This window comes from Pelodiscus sinensis, chromosome 17 (assembly GCF_049634645.1).
Source record: "Pelodiscus sinensis isolate JC-2024 chromosome 17, ASM4963464v1, whole genome shotgun sequence".
NCBI lineage: Eukaryota > Metazoa > Chordata > Testudines > Trionychidae > Pelodiscus > Pelodiscus sinensis.
In genome coordinates, this window is record NC_134727.1 from 21,912,892 (window position 1) to 21,935,612 (window position 22,721).

Genomic DNA, 22,721 nt, shown 5'->3' on the forward strand with positions numbered 1-22,721 from the left:
GAGAAACTAGCCAGGGCACTGGGGCTAACACACTCCTTTGTGCTTACTCTACTATTGCATTAGACACACAATATGATGGGGTTTTTTTACAAGAAAATAATATACTCTGAGTGGCTGGTAAAGGGAAAACTTTTTCAGAAGCAGGTTTTAGAACAGAGGTAAACAGCTCTAGGCAACCACTTAAAGAGTCAAGACCAGGGGAGTTCTTGGTTGACACTTCAAGGGGGGGGGGGGGGGGGGGACTGAGTACCTCATCATAGGCGTCCACCTATCAAAATGTTAATCGCTCATAACATTTTCCCCAGCTAGTTACAATAAATACTGAAGGTTTGATAGCTTATTCAACTTGACTTAATGGGAAAGTGGCTAAATTTACTTTGTAGGCAGCAGATTATGACTAGAAAAGTTAGGTTAGAATACAGTTGTAGTCTTACATTATCTTGTCAGTTTCTTAAACCCAGCTTCTAATAATATATGTTGTTTTCAATGGACATAGCTCCTCTTCATTTTGGGCTGTCCAGCAATATAGCTGATTCTGGGTTTTGGGCTTTTAACTTCATTCAATTTTTCTCAGCCCATATAGCTTCTTATGTGATCGATATGTACATAGCATATCCTCCATTATATGGCACCATTGCCCAATTGTTTACATAAACACGTTGCTGAGTTGTACTACCATGATTAGCATAAAAATTAGTGAAGGAAAAGTCCTTTAGATCATTCATGCCACTTTCTGCAATTTAGCCTATTATGTTTTTAGCTATTAATAATACATTGATGTTGGTAAGAACTAGTACGGTTTTCCCTGTAAATTCAGCCATTTGTAAGAGTAATCTTTTTTTTCTGGCTATTTCATAATGTTGCTCATCACTGGATTTAAATTGCAAGATTAACTTTGAGTTTTAAAAAACTGTAGTTATTTAATTTCTTATTGTCCTTAGCTTTTAGGGAAGCAATTTTTCCTGGACCGATGGAACAAATAGGAAAAAATATTAGGAAAATTAGACCAAATCATGGTATAGTACCATAAAGATGAATTCATTTTAATATGATGTACTTTAACAGAAACATGGAACAAAATATCGTTTAACTAAACCCAATAATTTTGGATTAGAAATTTCTTTTAAAAGTTGAACAAACACTCTCTTCCTGATTTATAATTTTATCAGATGTGCGGTATTTTATTATACTGATGCACTAATGGTCTGTCTATGCTGTCCTGTAGTTTGGACTATGGCTATGTGTAGATTAGTGCTCACTGAAGTTCTGCTCTGTAACTCCAATGTGTAGATGTTGTGGATGCCAGCTAAAAAGTATTCCTACTTCTCATTAAAATAGTCCTCTTCAAACAAGATGTCAGTGGTGACTGGTGCCTGCAGGGCAAACGATGCAGGGAGGATCACCCAGAGGGACAAGGAGGGGGCATGTAAGGGCCTCCCATTAAGCAATTAAAATTTTGGTGGAGTTATGGGGGGGTTGGTGCACCACCCAAGTGGTACCATGAGTTGTGCATAGTTATTGTGAACTAGGAACCTTTTAGATAGCACCTGCACCATGTATAAGGGGGAGTCCAAGTAAAACATTTTGTTGCACCCTTTTATGCACTCCGAGTTCGTTCTTTACATTATCTTAGAGGCAAAAGTGAGGGAGCTGCACTTGAGCAGGCATTACCTCCTATTTTTCTGAATTGGCGCCTTTGGAATCTTTTGTAAATTGGTACTGATAGGGCAATGTGAAAATCTTATTTGCGTTTTCTTTCTTATGCACGTATATTCCCACATTCCTCGTGGGCCTTGTGTATAAGGACTGCATATTGTTTCATCAATGTTAGACTCCTCTGATGCATTGTGCCTATAGTTAATTTACATATGGTTGAAATATTGAGTTCAGATATTTATATTTAAAACTATAAAATAACGCCTATCCAAGACCCTAGTCACTTTGACATCTTCTTTACTCACACAGTGTGTGAAAATTCACTGGAGAATTGAAATACTCATAAAACTTGTCAATGTTGTTTCCTTCTCTGTCATTCAAAGACCATAAGCTTTATTATGGCTTAATTTCGGTCCTTACACTGCAAGACATATGTCAACAGTGGGAATTGTACATGTGCATATGGGTTCTGAATATGAGTCTCTGTGTGTGCATTGGGACCAGTTTCAATGGCATTCTGGTTGTTGTCACAAGTAGGCATCCTCCAAGGATGAATAATGATCAGGAAGAATTTGAATTCATAAGGCATTAGAAGAAGGTTACATTGACATTACTCCAGCCATGCTCCTGATTCTTTTGATCCTTATTTATGATTATTATCTTTAGAAGGGAAGTATCTGATATTCACAAGGAAAGATCTTTTTAGTCATCCGATCACACTCTCTAACTTTTAAGCGCTCTGTACATCTTGCTGTACATTAACTGCATGTCTGCAAAGCTCACTCTGGACTTTCACTTGTTGACTAAGGACAGTTCCACTCCAATCCCCATAAAAATGTGAACTAATGTATATGAAAGAGCTGTGCACTGGTGAACTTACATCAATTCAGCTATGCTGCAGTCTGACAAATAGGTCGTAAGGCAGGCTGAGAAAAAAATGTAGCTCTTTCTAGTTTTGTCTTTAAAATGACAATCAAGCGATTTGCGATTTCAGCACCTACATCTATTTGCTCTGCCAATGAAACTACAGAGTTTGGAATAGGCAGCTCTGTGTTGCAACTATGACATCTTATATTTACTTTATTCCCAACTCTGGATGCAAGCAAATCATCTTATGATGCAACTATTTCTCTAGGGACCAAACTGAAGTATACTCTCAACTATGATATTTAGCATGATTGAGCACAATGAATATAGAATGAACCATAATCAGGTATATGTTCATTTTCACTTGAAGTACATGCTGTGCTAATGGCCCTCTTCCAAATTTGTATAGTTAATTTTATTTTATTTTTCTTAGCCTACAGCATTTCCTTCATGTTTAGTGTAAATAAAATGCTGGCATTCTGGGTGCTACAGGAGAAAAATGTAAAAATAGAGAAAAGGTTGCTTATATGAAGGAATAACCATCAACATGTAACGAGATCATTTTAAAAAGAAACAATGAAATATTGTATTGATACAGAAATATGTGTTTGGTTGAAGAGCCCATAAGACTAAAGCTACATCTAGCCTGCCTCAGAAAGTTAAGTTAAGATACGCAACTCCAGCTATGTGAATAATGTAGCTGGAGTTTGATGTACCTTAAATTGTATTACAATGGTGTTTATACCTGTCAACTTTCTCCTGTTGATTTCCTTTACTCTTCTCATCTGGGGTAAAGTAACTGGGTTGACTGGAGAGTGATCGGTGTGGATTTAGCAGGTCTTCACTAGATCTCCTAAATTGACTGCTGGGGGATCAATCTCTGAGACTGTGTCTAGACTACACATCTCTGTCAACAGAGAGATGTAGATTAGGCACGTTGAAATTGCTAATGAAGCAGGGATTTAAATATCCTGCACTTCACTAGCATAAACATGACTGCTGCTTTTTTCCGAAATGGAGCTCTTTTGAAAAAACCCCGGCAGTCTAGATGTGGATCTGTGGAAAATAAACCCTTTTTCGACAGATCCTATAAACCTCATTTTTTTAGGAATACGGGATCTGTTGGAAAAGGGTTTATTTTCGACAGATTCATGTCTAGACTGCTGGTTTTTTTTTCGAAAAGCTCTCTTTCGGAAAAAAAGGCGGCCATGTTTATGCTAATGAAGCGCAGGGTATTTAAATCCCTGCTTCATTAACAATTTTGACGTGCCTAATCTACATCTCTCTGTTGACAGAGAGGTGTAGTCTAGAGACAGCCTGATTGTCAATCCCCATGATAGTGTAGATTTAGCCTTAGGAACATGTTTATCACAGGATAAGTACAGCACAGGCCACGACAGTTACAAGCTTATCCCATGATGCCTCATCAGTGCCTTTCTGCCTGTCTTGAAAGACGCCATCTCTCTGTGTGATAGGACAGTTTAGTCATACTGGCTTATTTTGTCTTTGGCTCTTGAACAGAGGTTGTAAGCGAGGTTTACAGTTAGGGTCATTTTTATGGTAAAAAATGTTCCCTCAAAACTGGACTGAAACACGAGTCATCAGAAGATAAACATTGATCTCTTTTGAAAAGAGGTGGGAGCAAATCAGTTCCCAGAAAAGTTAGACTGTATCTACACTTGCAGAGTTTTTTTGCTAAATAGAAAAGTGCTAAAAGAAAAGTGCTGGTTTGTGTTCACATTGTTTTCCACAGGTGTCAGAGCATGTTTACATATGCAGCACTTGCATTGCTGATGAGAGGACTGCACTGTATTAGCTATCTCACCATGCACTGCTCCAAGACACAAAGCAAATCATTATTGTGGTAGGCATGGATATGTGTTTGTGATATCCACCAAAAGCAGCCAGTCCTGGGGGTGTGGGAGACTATGACCTCAGCCTCTGCCTGACTCTGCACAGCACATTTTGTCTGCCTGCCTTTGTTTGGATTGTGGAGGCAGTAGGAACATTTCACGATTAATGATGCCTGTCTCAGAGCACTGACAACACCAGCCCTAAGAATGGAGATGAACTGGGTACGAAAGGTTTATGGAAAACCCAGTTTTATTCTAAGCTCTCCTGTAAACTAGGTCTCTTGGAAGAACACTACAAGCTTAGAGAGGTAATTGTGCCAGAACATTGACATTTAATACAAAAGATAAATGGATTGGAAAGCGTCACATAAATGGATGAACTTCATTTCCTTCAAAACTCAGCAATAAGATGTTTGCACCATGCTATTTCTGAACAGTTATATTCTTGGCCTGTATTTTTGCAGAGGAGGCCAAGCTGGATGGAGCCCCATCTCTTAATTTTCAGTGCATTTAATTGGCAAAATAAATACTGAATGTGTCATTTTTATCCCCCTTAAAACAATTCAAGGGGAAAGAACAGAACAAAATAAGTTCTGTTGCAATGCCAAGCAAGTTGGGACATATAAAATAGGATTCCTTCACCCATACTAGCTTCTTACAAAAGTCAGCAATTGTGCCAAAGCCCTTTCTGATTTTATTTGATTTTCTGGTTAGTTGATGGATTTTTTGGTTTGTTTTTGAACTCTAGTGTCCTTACAGTAAAATGGAACAAAGAAATCTGATTCTAGGTAGATCCTTGGGAGGAAGGATGGGACAGTGATTTAGGTCACTAGCTTGGTACTAAAGAGACTAAGTTCAGCATGGAACTTAATCCTCCTGGAGAATTAATGAGAGCAACCTAAGGCCACTTTAACTCCTGAAAGAGAGAACTGGAGGAGTAGGGATAGGTAACACCTGGTGTAACTTACATATATTGACTTCATACTTTTAGTGGATTTGCCTTAACTTTTACAAGTGTGCTTGTGTGGACATGGCCAGACCTAGATCAACAGATAGAAATTAATTGCTCAAAGATGGCTCAGAAGTCAGCGTGGGTCTGACCATCCATATGTCACTACTGGTGTTACACACAAAGACCTCTGGAATTGTCTATGTATACATTTACATCCATTTAGCTAAGGTGCAAATCAAGGTCTCAATACTCGTTAAATGTCTTCTGATCCATGTAAGGTTAAAAAGGACTAAGCCTGCTTTAAAGTGAAAAAAAGTCCACACAGTCTTTTGAACCAGTTAACTACATCACCTTTTAGATAAACCAGTGCAACTCTGCATGGAGACCTTACAATGCCTTACAGCCACCACTTTCTACTAAATGTTCCTTATAAAAGGCATGGTCCCTGTTAAAGAATCCAGTTCTGGTAATGACTGATCTTTTTATCTGTTGAATGCAAAACTTAAACTCATTGAAATCCTTCATAAGAAAGGGGTCCAGGTGGAAAGCTTTTTCTTTTTTAAGAAAGAAAATAAAAATAATGGCTGGAGATGGGTAGATCCCGTTGGTAAAAATGAAAAACAAACTATTGATTCAAACATCAGCTTGCTTTCAACAATGTTGGACAATTTGGATTAGTTTCATAAGCATCGTCGCTCACATGGTCAGTGGACCTAGTTAGGATGAAATTATATTTCATCGTGTTTAGGAGATATACGTTATTAAAATAGCCTGTGTGTGAGAATACGATTTATAATAAAACTTTGATTGTATAGCTGAAGAAGAGCTGATATTCAAATTGATTTAGATGGCAAAGACTAAATAGAATAATTTCTACTGGGAGTAGTTTATTTAAACCAATTTCTCAGAAGTCCTGCTTACCGAGAGCTTAGTCTAAGGTGTCCCCCTCTTTTTTTGTTCACGTCCACATATTGCGCTTCGGTAAGAAATAACCTCCCTCTTTCTGTCTTCCCCACCTCATTTTTCTTATTGTGGCCAGTGGTGGGTTTTATAGGACAAAGATGGTAGAGGAGAAGACTAATGGCTCATGTTAACTGCTGCCTAGTTGCTAATAGGAAATAGATTATTTATATAGTCACTCTGCCATTACAAATTTCTGTCCACATTACCATCAATGGAAGTGTGAATGTATTCTGTGTGTATGTGAGTGAGAGATGGAAGGATAGGAGAGAGGTTCTGGATGCCAAATTTAGGTTACTAGATAAGAGATTGAAATCCAGGACCTCATGGTAGCATTCTCAGAGATGCTTCCAGTTCCACACGCAGGGCCAGGTAGACAGGCAGAACTGCAGGGTATGAAAGTGTGGATGAGATGATGATGTAGGGAGGAGGAATTTAAATTTCTTTGGAACTGGGGAAACTTTTGGGGATAGGGGAGCCTATACAGGAAGGATGGGCGCTATCTAAGCCAAAATGGAGCCACATTGCTGGCACTTAAAATTTAAAAGGTTGTAGAGTGGTTTTTAAACTAATGGCTGGGAAAAAGTTGACTGATGCAGATGAGCATGTGGTTTGCACTGAGACATCCCTTGGGGAGGATCTATTTACTGAGATTGTCTATGTCCTACTAAGGAGAAGAGGATGGAAAATGATAAAACATAGGCAGGAGCTTATCAGAAACAGTCAAATGAAAAAGAGTCCTATTCACTAATATCATGTAATGACAGACAACTAAAAAGTGACAAGTTTTTAAAGTGCTTATATGCCAGTACTAGAAGTTTAAATAATAACTTGAGTGAACTAGAGTGCCTCATATTGAATTAAAATATTAATATAATAGGCTTCTCAGAAACTTAGTGCAATGAGGATAATCAATGGGATACAGACTACAGTAATGCAGGGTATAAAATCTATCCGAGGGACAGAACAGGTCATGCTAGTGGGGGAGTGGCACTATATGTGAAAGAAAGCGTAGAATCAAATGAGGTAAAAATGTTAAGTGACCCAAACTGTACCATGGAATCTCTATGGATAATGATTCCCACTTCTAATAATAAAAATATAACAGTAAGGATACTACTGACCACCTGAGCAGGATGGTGATACTGACTCTGAAATGCTCAGGGTGGTTAGAGAGGCTATTAAAATAAAACACCTAATAATAATTGGGGATTTCAACTATCCCCATATTGACTAGGTACATGTCACCTCAGGATGGGATACAGAGAGAAAATTTCTTGACCCCTTAAATGACTGTTTCTTGGGCTTTGTCTACACTGCAAGTTTTTGCGGCAGAAAATATACTAATGAGGGACTCATTAGCATGAATCGAGATGTCATTAGCATATTTTCTGCTGATTCTTTTTACGCAAGAAGCAGTGTAGCTGCTTCCGTTTTGCGCAAGATCCTTATGCCTCGGGCAAAAATCCCTTGTGCAAAAAGAATCGCGGAAAATATGCTAATGACATTGACTCATGCAAATGAGTCCCTTATTAGCATACTCTCTGCCGCAAAAACCTTATAGTGTAGACATTGCCTTGGAGCAGCTGATCATGGAACCTATAAGAGAAGAAGGATTTCTTGATTTAGTCCTAAGAGGAGTGCAGGATCGGGTCCAAGAAGTGTATACAGGTGGACCATTTGGTAATATTAATAATAATATAGTTAGATTTAACATTCATGTGGTGGGGAAAACACTACAGCAGCCCAACACTATGGTATTTAATTTCAGAAAGGGGCACTACATAAAAATGAGGAAGTTAGTTGAACAGAATTTAAAGGATACAGAGTCAAATGTGAAATTACCTGCAAGCTGCATGGAAACTTTGTACAGACACCATCACAGAGCTCAACTTAAATGTATACTCAAAATTTAAAAAAAAGAAAAGAAAACCAAGTAGTGCCACCATGGCTAACCAACAAACTAAAAGATGCAGTAATAGGCAAAAAGGCATTGTTTAGAAAATGGAAGCTAAATCCTATTGAGGAAAATAGAAAAGAGCATAAACTCTGGCAAAAGAGGTGTAATAATATATTTAGGAAGTCCCAAAAAAGAATTTGACAAACCGCTTGCCAAAGACTCATTAACTAATAGAAGTTTTTAAAATACCTCAGAAGAAGGAAGCTTGCTAAACAACCAGGGGTAGCAGAGGGCGGTGGGTGATCTAGATGCTAAGGGAGCAGTCAAGGACAATAAAGCCATTGCAGAAAAACAAAACAATTTTTTTTGCATCAGTCTTCCTGGCTGAAGATGTGAGAGAGATTCTCAAGCCTGGGCCATTCTTCTTAAGTGATAAATCTGAGGACTTGTCCCAGACTGAGGTGTCATTTGAGGAAGTTTTGGAACAAATTGATAAATTAATCAGTAATAAATCACTAGGACCAGATGGTATTCACCCAAGAGTTCTGAAGGAATTCAAATGTGAAATTGCAGAACTACTGTCTGTGGTCTGTAACCTATCATCTAAATCAACTTCTGTACCCAGTGTTTGGAAGGTAGCAAATATGAGGCCAATTTTTAAAAAGGGCTTCAGAGGTGATCCTGGCAATTATGGGCTGGAAAGCGTGACTTCAGTACTGGGCAAACTGATTGAAAATATGGCTAAAAAACATTGTCATATAGATGAACATAAATTGTTGGGGAAGAGCCAACATGTTTTTGTAAAGGGAAAGCATGTCTGACCAATCAATTAGAATTCTTTAAGGAGGTCAACGAGCATGTGGAATAGGAGGATCCAGTGGCTGTAGTGTACTTAAATTTCCAGAAAGCCTTTGACAAGGTCCCTTTACTCCCTAAGTAAAGTAGGCTGTCGTGGGATGAGAGGGAAGGTCCTCTAATGGATTGATAATAGATTAAAAGGTAGGAAACAAATGGTAGTAATAAATGGGTAAATAGTGAGGTGGCAGAATTTGCAGACATTACAAAACTAACCAAGATAGTTAAGTCCCAGGCAGACTGTGGAGAGCTACAGAAAGATCTCTCAAAACTGGGTGACTGGGCAACAAAATGGCAGGTGACATTTAATGTTGATAAATGCAAACTAATGCACATTGGAAAACATAATACCAACTATACATATAAAATGATGGTATCCAAATTAGCTGTTACCACTCAAGAAAGAAATCTTGGAGTCATTGTGGATAGTTCTCTGAAAACATCCACTCAATGTGCAGCAGCAGTCAAAAAAAAAAAAAAAAAAAGCAAATATATCAGGGTGCATCTACAACACTGCACTATTATTTCAAGATAACTAGCGTTATTTCGAAATAACAGAGGGCTTATACCGAAATCTGTAAACCTCGTTCTATGAGGAAAATGCCTATTTTGAAATAAGGCGTGTTTAGATGCTTCACTGCTGCTATTTCGAAATAGCCCCTCCCCAGTGCCTCCTGGGGCTCTAAATCGAGATAGCACATTTACATTAGGGAAGTCTGCCTCGGACTAATTTTGAGGCTTCCCTGCTCTTTCAAAATAAACTTTTTTGGAATAACTATTCCAGAGTATCTTATTTCGAAATTAGCGTGCAGCATAGAAGTATCCTCATTTATGCTCAGGCCCAAAGAGTTTGTTCTGTGGATAAACATCTGAATTTCTGGATGCTTATTGAAGTCTCTGACTTTCTTGGAATTTTCCAGTCAAATTTCTGAGAGTGTGTTTTGAATATTCATGCCTAAACCCAAATGAGTTTATGCAGGCACATTCAAAGAGAGAAGTTACTTATCTGTAACTCTCTATATTGGTTCTATAGCTGAACTTTTCTTTCCCTGCATGCATTTAGCTTTCTCCTTTTAACAGCTCTAAGAAGGGGTTTTAAATATTTTAAATTGGCCAGATAAAAGCTATCATTTTAATGGCTGTGGAGGCTCTGAATCAATGCCCTATAAATAAAACAAAATACCAGAATAAATCTCATTAGCGAGTAAACATAATACATTTTATTCAGGATGCCCCATAAATCCCCCTCTACCTGTCAAACAAGGAGTCTAGATTTGCTTGCCTCTGCAGGCAATACAGAGATTCATAAATCGCCCTGTACAATGAGGAAATGTACAATAAATGAGGGTGGTAATTAATAACAACCTGGAATGACTAAAACTGTTCTGAAATTTTGAAAAGTGGGTTTTTAAATACAGATATGCGCCTTCTACTGTAGCAATACAGCTTGAGCTGCAGGAAAGAATGGAGTGCAAGGCAGCTTCATCAATAACAATCATGTTCAAAAGCACAGCAGTAAATTACTAGCATTTGCTCTACCTAAAAATGTGGATTTTATTCAGTTGCTTATGTTTTTACTTTACTTCTTGACCTAAACTAACATAGCTGACTCCACCGTTGTGGAGGACAGACTTTTCCAGGCCCCAAGAAGGGGAGGGGCCATGGGTGGAAAGGATGGGTCCGGAGGGTTAGCCTCCCCCAGTCAGGTCTCAGTGCCGAATTTAATGGGCCCACGGCTCTGGCTGCTGCCAAGGGAACTGTGGGAGTCCTAGGCCCTTTTAAAGCTCTAGGCCCTGGGGCAGCTGCCCCTTTTGCCCCTCTCTGTCATCAGCCCTGATTATATAAAGTGCTCTACTTCTAGAAATAAATGAATAAATAATAGTGTGTGTGTGTGTGTGTGTGTGTGTGTGTGTGTGTGTGTGTGTGTGAGCAAAAGAGAGAGAGAATCGGACATCCATGTAGTAGACATTCTTTTAGAGATTTAGGGGAGCACTTCCTCTTTGTGTGTGTGCGTGTGCATGTGCATGTGCACAAGCACATTGAGTGTTGGTGAAAAGTAGCTCTCTACTGGTCTATCTACTGGCCTACTATAAAAGAGCAGCTGCTGCTGCAGGAACTGGACTCAGACTACCAACTCCTTTCACCAGACCCTCATGACATGGTAAGCCATTGTGGTCATGTCTGACTTATGTGAGGATTTTTAAAACTACTCTTCAGAGCTTTGACTTGATGCAAACTTTTCCCTAAGATCTCCAACTGCAGGTGCAGCTCTACATGACAACTTGGGAGAGGTAGGCTAGACCAGGCACTGGTGCTTTTTTGCCACCATATATTGAAGAGGTAAGCAGCACAATGGAAAAAATGCCAGCTCCATGTCTAAACCATTGTTCCTACCAGTAAAGCAGCACTAGTGGCAATGCAACTGGAAGAGGTACAAGAGAGTTAGACTTCCAGTATGTAAAGGAACAAATGTAAATCCAATTGTTTTCCAAAAGGAAACTGCTTCTGGTTGTTGGCCAATGCAACACAGATTGAAAAAGAACATGAAGTAGAGACACTATGTCTGGAAAGAAAACTGTCTTCAGGCTGTCACAGAAAAACAAGAAATGTCTACCTTTTAATCAAAGGCCTGTAGTTATCTCTGTTCTACTCTTCTGCTCCTTACCCCAAACCAGGATTTTTTAAAATGCTGGTTTGAAAAGTTTTGGTTTAGTTCAATAACTAAGAGGAGTCTAGTTTAGTTTAGTTTTTTTACTACCCCTAGATGCTTCACAGTTCTTTGGTGGAAAGTAGGGACAAGGGAGACTCTTGTGCGACTGAGTGGAAATTATTGGTTAAATAAATTATTTTGCTCTAAACCTCTTTCACTGAAATAAAAACTAGAACACTTTCCCAGCTGTTGTAGTGAATGGGATTTGAAGAAGTCAGTGTGGTGGGGGGACTAGATAGCTCAGGTAATGGAAGCTAACTATGCTAAAGTGTGTGTGACAGGAGGCCATACCACCCTGCACCCCAGGGAACGAACAGTGCAGGTGGCTCCTTCAGGTCTCATGGATGTAGCCAATCAGCACACATCAGGCTCAGATGAAAGCTGCTGCAGGGCGTTGGCAGGTCCAGTCCCGGCTGAAGAGCAAGAAAGTGTGTTCTTTTCTTGCCAAAATAACTTGAGGGATAACTAGAGTTTGGTTCAGTCTACATTTGTGTAAGCTGGAGGAGAAAGAACCTGAGAACTTTAATCCTGAGGTAATGGTGAAGATAATGGGAAGAGTCCCAGTAAAATGGCAGCAAATCTCAAGTGTTGTAAGTTGGAGCAGAGTGGGCAAGGTCCAAGTTCCCTCACCAACTACTCACTAAACAGTTTAATCCACAAGAAGGGGATGTGAAGAGACTGGTGAGGGCAGATAGGCTGTTCAATTGGACTTTATCAAACCCAGAGGTGTTCATTTGGACTTTGACTTGGCTGGAGATTCAATCTGTTGAAGGTAGGCATAAGGTAGGTGCCGGGGTGAGCAAATGACTACAGTACTTCCCGTACTAACCATTGTAGTGTTTTATTGCAAAGTGCCTACAATATAAAAGCCACCACCAGAGCCAATGTGGTGATCTTAGCTGAAAGGCCACTGGGTGAATGGGTTTGGAGACTGAACCACCCTTTGGCCCAATGATCCTGCAGTTACACAGCTGGGGAATATCCATAGTGCAATCTGACATTGCTGCTGCATCAGGTGGACGATGAGGCCTTCCAGGGGTCTCCCTATCATCTTCCAGAGCAGAGGGACTGCATCTGGGGACAATCTCCTTTAAGGGGTTCCAGACCACAAAAGCCCTTCTTTCCCCTGCCACAAGGGCTAGCACAGGCGGAGCAAAATTTCCCACTGAGAGAGAGAAGCCCCAGTTTCCAGAGACTTTCCAGGGTAAGCAACAGCTACTAAGGATAGTGAGGTCCAGTTGAAGCACCTGGTATCCATATTTTTTAGATGACCAGGAAACTGGAGACATCAGCATTCTGCATTAGAACAATCTGAACGGCAGTCCTTATTTGGTCTGCTGACTGACTTCCCAAAGCTCTCTCCTTCCATGGCCATCCTCCCTTCCCTAGTCTCCATATTCCTCTTCATCCTTCCCTTTCTTTGCTCCCCTATCTCTGAATGATGTTGCCTTTTTAAATTTTGTTGTTCATGTTTATTCTCCACCCCTTACCATAGCCCTTCTAACTAGATATGTTGCCTTCATAACTGAAAATACTCTCCCCCCCAAAAATAAAGAACTTAACATTTTGCTTGAATGTGGAATCCCTTTCCCTAATAATTTATGTTTCTGTTTTATTGAGGGCAAGGTCTTTATAGTAGTGATTAAGCTGTTTTATGTTCGTGATATCCTTACAACATTGTGGGCACTGCCCACTGTAAATAATGGGTAACAAGAGTGTTAGTACCCATGTTACATGGATGTGTAATTAAAACCTTTAACTTCCTGTTCTCAATAGTACTTTCCCATGAGAACTGTATTGTTTTACACATGGAAGCAGTGGACTCTAAGCAGAGAGACACCTAGGAAAGATTTTTGTTGATTTATATAGAGAAAGACTCTGCAGCTGTGGTTCTATTCTGACTCCTGATAACAAATAAGTTTTGGAGAAGGAAATAATTAATCTCTGAGATACCATATAATGGCATTTTTTTTTTGTCTAACAGTCTTTACCTTAAGGACAGGGATTTACTGAAAGTGCTGTCACCTCTGTCATCAGAGATTTATCTTTAATTCTAGATCCCCATGAGTCAATATGTTCTGATGCTTGACATTTTCAGTGGCCCTATAATTTTGTTTCCCATTTGGAGGGGGTTTACCTGCAAAAACTTGCATCCTGGGGAGGAAAAGATAGAAATCTCCTAAATATCCTGGGAGGTGTGGTAGGTAATGAAAGTGTGTGTTGTGCAGTAATATTGGTGGTAAGAAAGTGGAATGGGTGGTATGGTGTTAAAAGCAAATGTATAATTAAATGTGGTGTCTCAATGGTAAATGAGGCCATTTTTTCAGCTCACTGGTCTTTAGGGTTCATATCTCAAGGGTTCAATAGTCCCCCAAAGTGTGGGTATCCATATGACTACTTCCTAAAGCATGGTATTGCTTTAAATGTTATATCTGCAAAGCTGCAGACAGAATTTCTGATAAAATAAACCTTATACAGTGTCACTTACTGTCTACATAATGTTTTACTGTTAGCATTGGTGGTCATAACAACCAGCTTGAAAGGCATTTTGTATTTTTAGTGAGCAAGTACATGCTTTCATTCTGCATTTAAAATACCATGAGCAGTGTTCATGGAGGTTCAGTAACTTGAGCGGTTTGGCTTGTTCCATGAGGGTTAAAACTTCCCCTTTTTTTGGTAATCGGAATAAAAATGAGAGACAGTAAAACTCCTTGTTCTGATAGTGAGAGAGAGGTAAAGTAGCTAGATTTGCAAGTAAACTCTTATTTTTGCAAATACCAGCACTTGCATGTTATCTAATGCAGTGGAAATCAATCTGGATAGGCTTATGGGGGCAAGTTGTATGTAATAAACTACTGATGAACACCAACAATATCTAAGGACAAAATCTGCGAGGCACTGAGGCCCAGACAGACCTGAAAGGATCAAGCCTGTTTCTCTTTAACAGGTCTGAATTTCACCTTGTTCAAACTGGTTGGTTTGCATCCACAGAAACTCTACACACAAATCCAGGGTAGTTCTGAGCAATGGGGAGGGGTGGAGAAGAGGGCTTGGCTCCAGGTACTTTGGATGGGGTGGGATCTCAGGCAGAAGGGGCAGTCAGCCCTCAGGGCTGCTGGACTGTGCCATGCAGGGCTCCAGTGGTAATTTTAAGGGGCTTGGAGCTCTGGCTGCTGCTTTTGCTGTGGTAGTGGTGGTACCCTGGGCCCTTTTAAATCACCAGTGGGCCCTGGATCACTGTTTCCTCCCACTCCTTGGTGGCTCTGTGGGTAGTAAATGTGGCTCTTTCTGTGGGTATGGGCTCCCTTTGGTACCATTTAGGGAATACTTACATCTGTCCCCCAGGGAAGCAAGATACCAGGATAAGATGACTATTTCATCTCCTCTTATGGGCAAATACATCTTTTTCTTCTTCTATCAGATTACTTTCAGCAAGAATCTATTATTTTTATTCTACTATTAAGGATATTGGGAGTGTCAAGGAAGTACAAAAGGGAGTAGCAAAGTATTTAAGATTTCAATAATGTGATGTAGTATTTAGATTTGCAGAAGTGTCTCTTCACTTCAAAGACCCAAAGGAAAAAAATGTAAATCATGTCTAAAGTATGATATATGGATTAGTATTAAAAATCATAGCAGATATGAAAAGACCTATTACTAGGCTATTTAGTCAATTCATCTGCCAACCCAGGATTATCTCCCTACAATATATTTTCTACTGCTTAGTCTGTGTGGTGAATTGGAACAGTGGGAGATGGCTTGCTTGTGTCTTGGGAGCTATATGCTTTGGTTAAGGGCAGGAAGAATAATATTTGATATTGAGGTCACACACCATATCATCTTCATTGCACATGTAACTTACACAATAATCAGAATTTCAAAACTAAACGTTTTCTGAATTACTTTAGATGCTACATTTATAATCACCAATCCTAAACATATTTGTTAGAGCACTGTATTTTCTACATTTCTCTATATATTCCTTGAAAAATAAGCTCATCAAATTTTAAATATGGAAGGATAAAAATAGAAATATACAAATTTATTCTTCATAATATTTGTTAGGAGATTATAGGTGACTGAGTCATCCTCCAGTCTTTGTATATGTTGCTGTTTCAAAGGAGTGTGTGCATTTAAATTGACTGCTTTTTGCTGAACAGTATATCTAGTGTAATGTGATATCTTTTGTATCAGGTTATTTATCTTGTCTGCTTCCTCTTAATGTACAGTGTGGATATAGACACACTCCGCATATATTATGATTGAACTGAAATGTCCATGAAGACTGGATAGATAAATGCTTTTCTTGTTCTACTCAGGAAGGTACACACAACACTGTGTGCCTGCCAGTCAGCACAGCTCTGCCTTTTGCCACATTTTGTTGAGAGTCAAGGCTTTTATTCTCCAAATATTCTTGTTTCACCTTTTTTAAAATTCTTTAAATATATTCATAATTTGCTATTTTAAACCATTTATTTTCACTTTTAAAATCTGATTGCACTATAAATTAGCTTGACTTTCTATAGTTATAGTAAAAAATCTCCATTTAAAATAGTATAGTACTTAAGAATCTACAATATCTTGGCACTCAGTTTTATAACTAAATTATTTAAAACCCATTGAGCAGCAATATAAATACATGGCTCCATGTGATAGTTTTGTAAAGAGACAAACATTTAGTTTCACAGATATTGTGATCTTTACTACTGTCATCAAAAGAGGAGTGAAAAAAGTAGGTGTGGGGGGATGAGGGGAATCAGTACTGAGTGAACACCGTTGACTCTCTATCTCAAACTGCTTTCCCTTAATGTTTGATTGGGGAGGGGGAAAGGGGAGATTCATTTCCCCGATGGTTTTCCATGCTGTATTCACTTTCCCTGCATTTCCAGCAGGAAAGTTCATAGAAAAAGCTCGTTTTAATAAATATTCACAAAATGAATTTTAAACTCAAATGCAAATATTTGCACTAGACAGCAGACTCTACATGTAATGCTCATCTGATTAAAATAAAGAAACAATTCCAGGTGTTTGATCCACACTAACCAACATAGCTCAAATGCTGGATATTGAATATTTTCCACAAACTTCTCAAAGTAGTTATTGATCAAGGATTATTATAATTCCAAGTGGACAACTCACAAACAAAAAATGAGGTTAAATTACTTAGTACATTCTGAATCCATATTTGCTCAGTTGTATTAATGTCTCCATGATTTTAGTAATCAAATTTCAGATCTGGCTCAGAATATGTAGGGACTGTTCTGAAATCTGATCAGATATAATGATATACAGGTCTCTTAATATCTTCCAGAAGGCTGTGAAATCTAGACCTGGTGTAAGCATTCCTTTCTTCAAATGTCCCCTGGTGTGTAGGGCTGGGACTGCCAAATATCTACATAGTCCTCATATTCTTACTGTGACATCTCTTGTTAAGTAGTTAAGTTTGGGGGAGAATTAAAAAAAAAATTCACTAAGCCTTGCAAAAATCCTCAGGCTGGCCTGAAGAGAAGTCAATTATGATAAGATGATGGTGCTATATGAAAAAACCCTGTTTCTCTACTCCACCTAAAAACACCAACCTCAACTGAGGGAGCAGTGAAGATCTGTGTATTCATGGTAAATGTATGCTAGTTTTTTTTTACTTAGAGCATAAACCCTGTCTCTCAGGCATTGTTTATGTAACATCCTGCCAGGAGGTGGTGAGGTCCAAATATCAGGAAAACTCTTTATTGAACACTCACCAGCTTAGATTATTTTTCAAATATAGGAAGGTGTGGGGTGCTAACAATTTAAACCCTTATTCTTTTGGGTCTATTAGCTTTAGTTTTCTTTTACAAAAAGAAAACAGGTGGTGAGTTTGTATTATGGTGAATAAGAGCTTTGACCATGGGCCCATTGTGATAGGGACTGTGCAAACACAGAACAAAGACAGTTCCTGCCAAAGAATGATTATAATGTACATGCAGGCTAAGAGAGGGACAAAGACCTACAAAAGAGTACAAAGAAACAAAAAGACTGTGGTCTCAGCACCCCAACAGTCTCTCTCTCTCTCTCTTGGTAGGCATCATGGTGAAGGAGAACATTAAGGAGGGATTTGATGGAGAATGAAATGGCAATGCACGTGTTTGCAGAGAATACCCTGCAAGGATGAGACACACCAGAGAGGAAAGCAGGAAGGTACATGTTTGAAAATTTAACAAGTGGGTGATGGAGGCTGGCATCGTGGGCCAATCAGAAATGTGAGTTGCCATTTTGTGGAGCATCGGGTGGAGATAGGTCATGAAGGACCTTGTAAGTGGCTTGAAGGACAAATAGTTGATGTTTCATATATTCTGATACAAACCTAATGATTCTGAGGTGATGTAGAGGGATCTGCAGAAAGAGCACCTTCAGTGAAGGGACTTCAGTTTCAAAATTTTCTCCTGATTTGATGAAGCTCAGGTTTGTTGTGCTGCAAGGCAGGTAAACTTAGTCAAACTACTTGGGACAAGTGGCTTGTATAAGGCTATCTAATGATGAGTCACCTTGATGTGTTTGGATCCTGAATTCTGAGCTCATCTGAAAAATGGAAAATGCAGCAGTCACTTCATTCTACTTAGCAAGGGTCCTATCAGTCACTGAAAAAAGGAATGGTCTCATATATTATTCTCTTCACAGATCATTTGGTATTTTCTCATCCAAAATCTGCTGCTGCTGTTGTTTTTAATTAATCCAGAGTTAAACTGTTATTATTAACTACAAGACAAATCTACAGGGAATAATAAAGATAAATTCCATGGCCAAAAATCAATTGTGTGGCACTTTCTACTTTAGAGAACTTTCCCCATCAGAAAGTTTAAAGTTTTTATAACTAGTGACTGTCCAGGGCCAAAATGAGCAAATGGTCTACAACTTCAGCATGCTGCCTACTTGGTATTAAGACATTCTTATGTTTATGAGCGACATGATTTTATCCCCCGTTCCTTCTTGGCTCTAGAAAGTGATTTTCCCATCCCATAAGGAGGATCCAGCAATCTCAGTGCCCTTTTATGTAGAATTTCATCATTGCAATTGTAGGGTGAAGGTCATTGTGATGGGGGCAGCCCTGCCCCACATTATAAGTGAGCCTATGGGCAGGGCCCAGCTGGCTGAGAGGATCCAGCTGGTGGAGATTGCCCCTCCCCCACGGCCTTGCAAGGCATGCTCACTGGTGAGCCACACCATAAAAGGTCCTGAGCCAGCTCACTTGTGGCTGATAGCAGAAGGGGAAGGACTGACAAGGCCAGCTCCTAACCTGGAAGGGTCCCTGCCGTTGGGACCGACGCGACCGCCCTGGCTGCTGCGCCAGCCTTGGGCCTGGAGCCTGCGGAAAGGTACAACCGTGGGGGAAAGGCGGGGGGGTAGGAAGCAGCCCAGGACAGGGAGTAACAGTACCCCGAGTGCTCAGCAGGTTACGGGGAGGAACCCCTTGCTGAGCAGGCAGTGGACCAAGCTACTGCCAATAGGGCCCTGGGCTGGGACCCAGTGGAGCAGGAGGGCCCGGGTCCCCCATCCTCTCCCTCTGCATCACCCCAGAATCCAGGAGAGCCGACAGGCCTGAGGACTAGGTCACAAGGCCGTATTTACCCTGAGGGAGGGGAACTCCAAAGACTGCGCCAAGAGGCTGTATCTTACCCCGAAAGGAGAGGACTTTAAAGACTGAGCCGTTGGGCCAGTATGGGAGAGATTCTGACCGAGGGGAGGCATCCCTTGACAGTCATCTATACAGAATTCCTCATCTTCCCTGGATATTTCAGTAGACTTACCAGGAAGTAGATGGAAGAATTAGTAGAATTACCTGTGATAGAATCTTAAGAAATAAATGTGTAAAATTGGAGAGTTATCTACATGACTTGTTTCTTAATTACACAGCGATCTTTGGGTATCATTTATTAGCAATGTAGCTGGATCATATTAAGATCAGTGGGGTTGAAGTAAAATGTTTCATATGTCATTATCAATTACCTGAGCCATACACTGTGCTTTTCCATAAAATGAAATATCTCTAACCAATTAATTCTTATCAGAATGATAAAAAATTAGGGATAATTAAAAAAAATTACTTGAGTTATCAGTCCCCATCAGAGAAAAAAAATAAAAAACTCAACAATTATGTGATCACTTCAGTGTAAAGACTAATCCTGAATATCATTTATGAAAGGAGAAAATGTTGATCATCAGTGGGTATATATTTAGTAGTGCTGACAGTGTTCATGAAGCTAGAGTAATGATAAATTATACAGGATAACATTGGTTTGGAGCATTCACATATCGGATGTGACATTTATTAAGGTTTCATTGAGAGAGGCCTTAAGTTTATTTTGATTCAGTCAAATTTACATAATTCCACTGTTCCATCAAATGACATAAGGAAATTAATAAAGCATCAATGTGGTATTGCCTTGAAAAAATAATTTTAAAAATCAGTCTCTCCTTTATAGAATAGTGGTGATAAAATTACATGTATTTAGTGCCTCTGATACTGCAGGATCCCAAAACATTTTACAAAGCAGATTATAAAGAACTGGCAGATCCTGGAGGCTGAGATTTGTCTGTTAAATTTTGTGTGTACCGCTACTGAAGGAAATCAGAAGTGATGAACTGTGTATCATATTCTGTATTCAGTGGGGCTGACAGCCTTGCCAGGCTCCTGAGCCAGGTGGGGGATGGGGTGGTTTCACACTCCCACTGGGGGCAGGGCCTTGCGCAGAAGTGCTGCCCAGGAGTGTGGCACACTGTGCTCCCTGCTGGTAGCCTTCACAGATGCCCAGATTGTGCCCCGCAGTGCTCCATCTGCGATTTAAAGGGCCCGGGGCTCCGGACACCACTACTTTTTTGGCAGCTAGTGCCCCAGTCCTTTTGAATTGTCAGGCCCTGGGGCAATTACCCCTTTTATCTCCACCACCATCAGCAGGCCTGGTCATATCTCACTAACAAAATTTCTCCTTTAACAGAAGTGGTTGTCCCACTTGTGTTTTTCTGGAGTAGAATCTGGGTTCTATCCTTGTGGTTGCTGTGGAGTTCCTAATGGCCATGTACACTGTAGAGCCAATTGTGGAATTCCTTGATTTGTTGGTTCTCTTCTACAATCTTCTCACCTTGACTCTTGATCACCTTTTCAATCCTTCTTCAGTTATATTTCAGAACAAGACCTTAACAGTAGCATTGATAAATGAAAATACTTTCCCTTGGCCACACTTTTCTCTCCGTGTCCTCATCACTGTGTTTTCCCCAGGCTGAAAGCTAGAGCTGTTTGGGGAATAATTTTATTTCCCAGTAAAATGTTTAGACTCTTTGGCAAAAAATAATTCAGAAATGGTTCTGTGGTACCTCATGCCCACATTCCCTTCTGTGGACTCGGTTGCTTGACAGGACCATATCTCCCATGAGGGAGACATTGGGTTCCCTTCTTGAACAGCTACAATATATCATAAGTGTCTTCTGTCATAGTGTGTTCATAGAATACTAGGACTGGAAGGGACCTCATAGCATAGTCTGACTGGCAAATTGATCCCATACAGGAGACTGGGGGCAGCAAGCACTATAATGGCATTTGACAATCAGGATGGACCTGTAAGTAAAAATATTTTTGCAGATTTGTAAAGAAATATTTCCCATAATCAAAACCTCATTTTCCCAAAGAAGAATTTTGATGGAAAAACTTTAGTCAGCCTAATTGGAAGTCCCTTGGAAGAAAGGATGTTGGCTTATATGTTTTATTTGTATTGATGTGGCATTATCATATTAACTTAACCTAACTTTGATCAACCTATAAAATGGCTATAATTTTCTTTAGACAGCTAAACAAAGCCTCTACTTTCTTAAGCAAAATGCAGGACAATGTAGCACTTTAAAGACTAACAAGATGGTTTATTAGATGATGAGCTTTCGTGGGCCAGACCCACTTCCTTTGATCTGAGGAAGTGGGTCTGGCCCACGAAAGCTCATCATCTAATAAACCATCTTGTTAGTCTTTAAAGTGCTACATTGTCCTGCATTTTGCTTCAGCTACCCCAGACTAACATGGCTACATCTCTATCACTATTCTACTTTCTTAGAAATGGATCCAATCTGACATTCACTCTTTTCAATGGAAAATGAAAGCAGGACTAAGCATAATGTCTAATCTGCTTTGCTATCTTCAGGGATTGTACAAGTGTTTTCCTACAATCATAGTAAAGTAATATTAGCTTATTAATTAGGTCTGGCCTTATAATCCAGAAATAGCTGCTGTTTTCTGAGATGGGTTGGAAACACCCTATGCCATTTTTACATCGTCTCTGTTTTTCAGAGGAAGGTGGTGATTAAGGGCCTGTTCAGCTGCTATTGAAATCAGTGGATGTCTCTCTATTCATTTCAATTGGTAATGAACCAATCAAACCATTGACTGTGCCAACAGCAACAGAATATTCTGGATTGAATTTATCCAAAGTGAAGTAAGTACCAAAAAGGAAAAATTCCTATCTATTTAGAGATCAGTAATGGGGATCAGATTCAGATCTTGGTGACAATTGGGTAAGATTGTGGTATACCTCCACTGAATTTAATGGAGTTACACCAGGTTTACACTAGTCAGATGAGAATCTAGCTCTGGCCACAGGAAAGTAAAATGAGTAATTTTTAAACGACGACTTACTATCAGGGGTAGTATCAGAGGGGTAGCCGTGTTAGTCTGAATCTGCAAAAGCGGCAAGGAGTCCTGTGGCACCTTATAGACTAACTGAAGTGTTGGAGCATAAGCTTTCATGGGTAAAGACCCACTTTGTCAGATGCATGTACATGCATGCACTTGGGACATGCATGCATCTGACAAAGTGGGTCTTTGCTCGCGAAAGCTTATGCTCCAACACTTTGGTTAGTCTATAAGATGCCACAGGACTCCTTGCTGCTTTAACAGGGATAGGGAAACCTAAGACTTGGGGCCAGATGCAGCCTCTGTCTTGCATTCCA

At 39.7% G+C, this 22,721-nt stretch overlaps 1 long non-coding RNA gene across 1 annotated transcript in view; it reads left to right on the forward strand.

The window, feature by feature from the left end:
* Positions 1 to 10,994: 10,994 nt before the first annotated feature.
* LOC142818723 (uncharacterized) overlaps positions 10,995 to 22,721 on the forward strand; it is a 35,935-nt gene continuing 24,208 nt past the window's right edge. The window contains exons 1-3 of the long non-coding RNA XR_012896337.1: positions 10,995 to 17,369; positions 17,815 to 21,344; positions 22,063 to 22,207. This is a non-coding gene — a long non-coding RNA (uncharacterized LOC142818723). The remainder of the gene's footprint in view (positions 17,370 to 17,814; positions 21,345 to 22,062; positions 22,208 to 22,721) is intronic.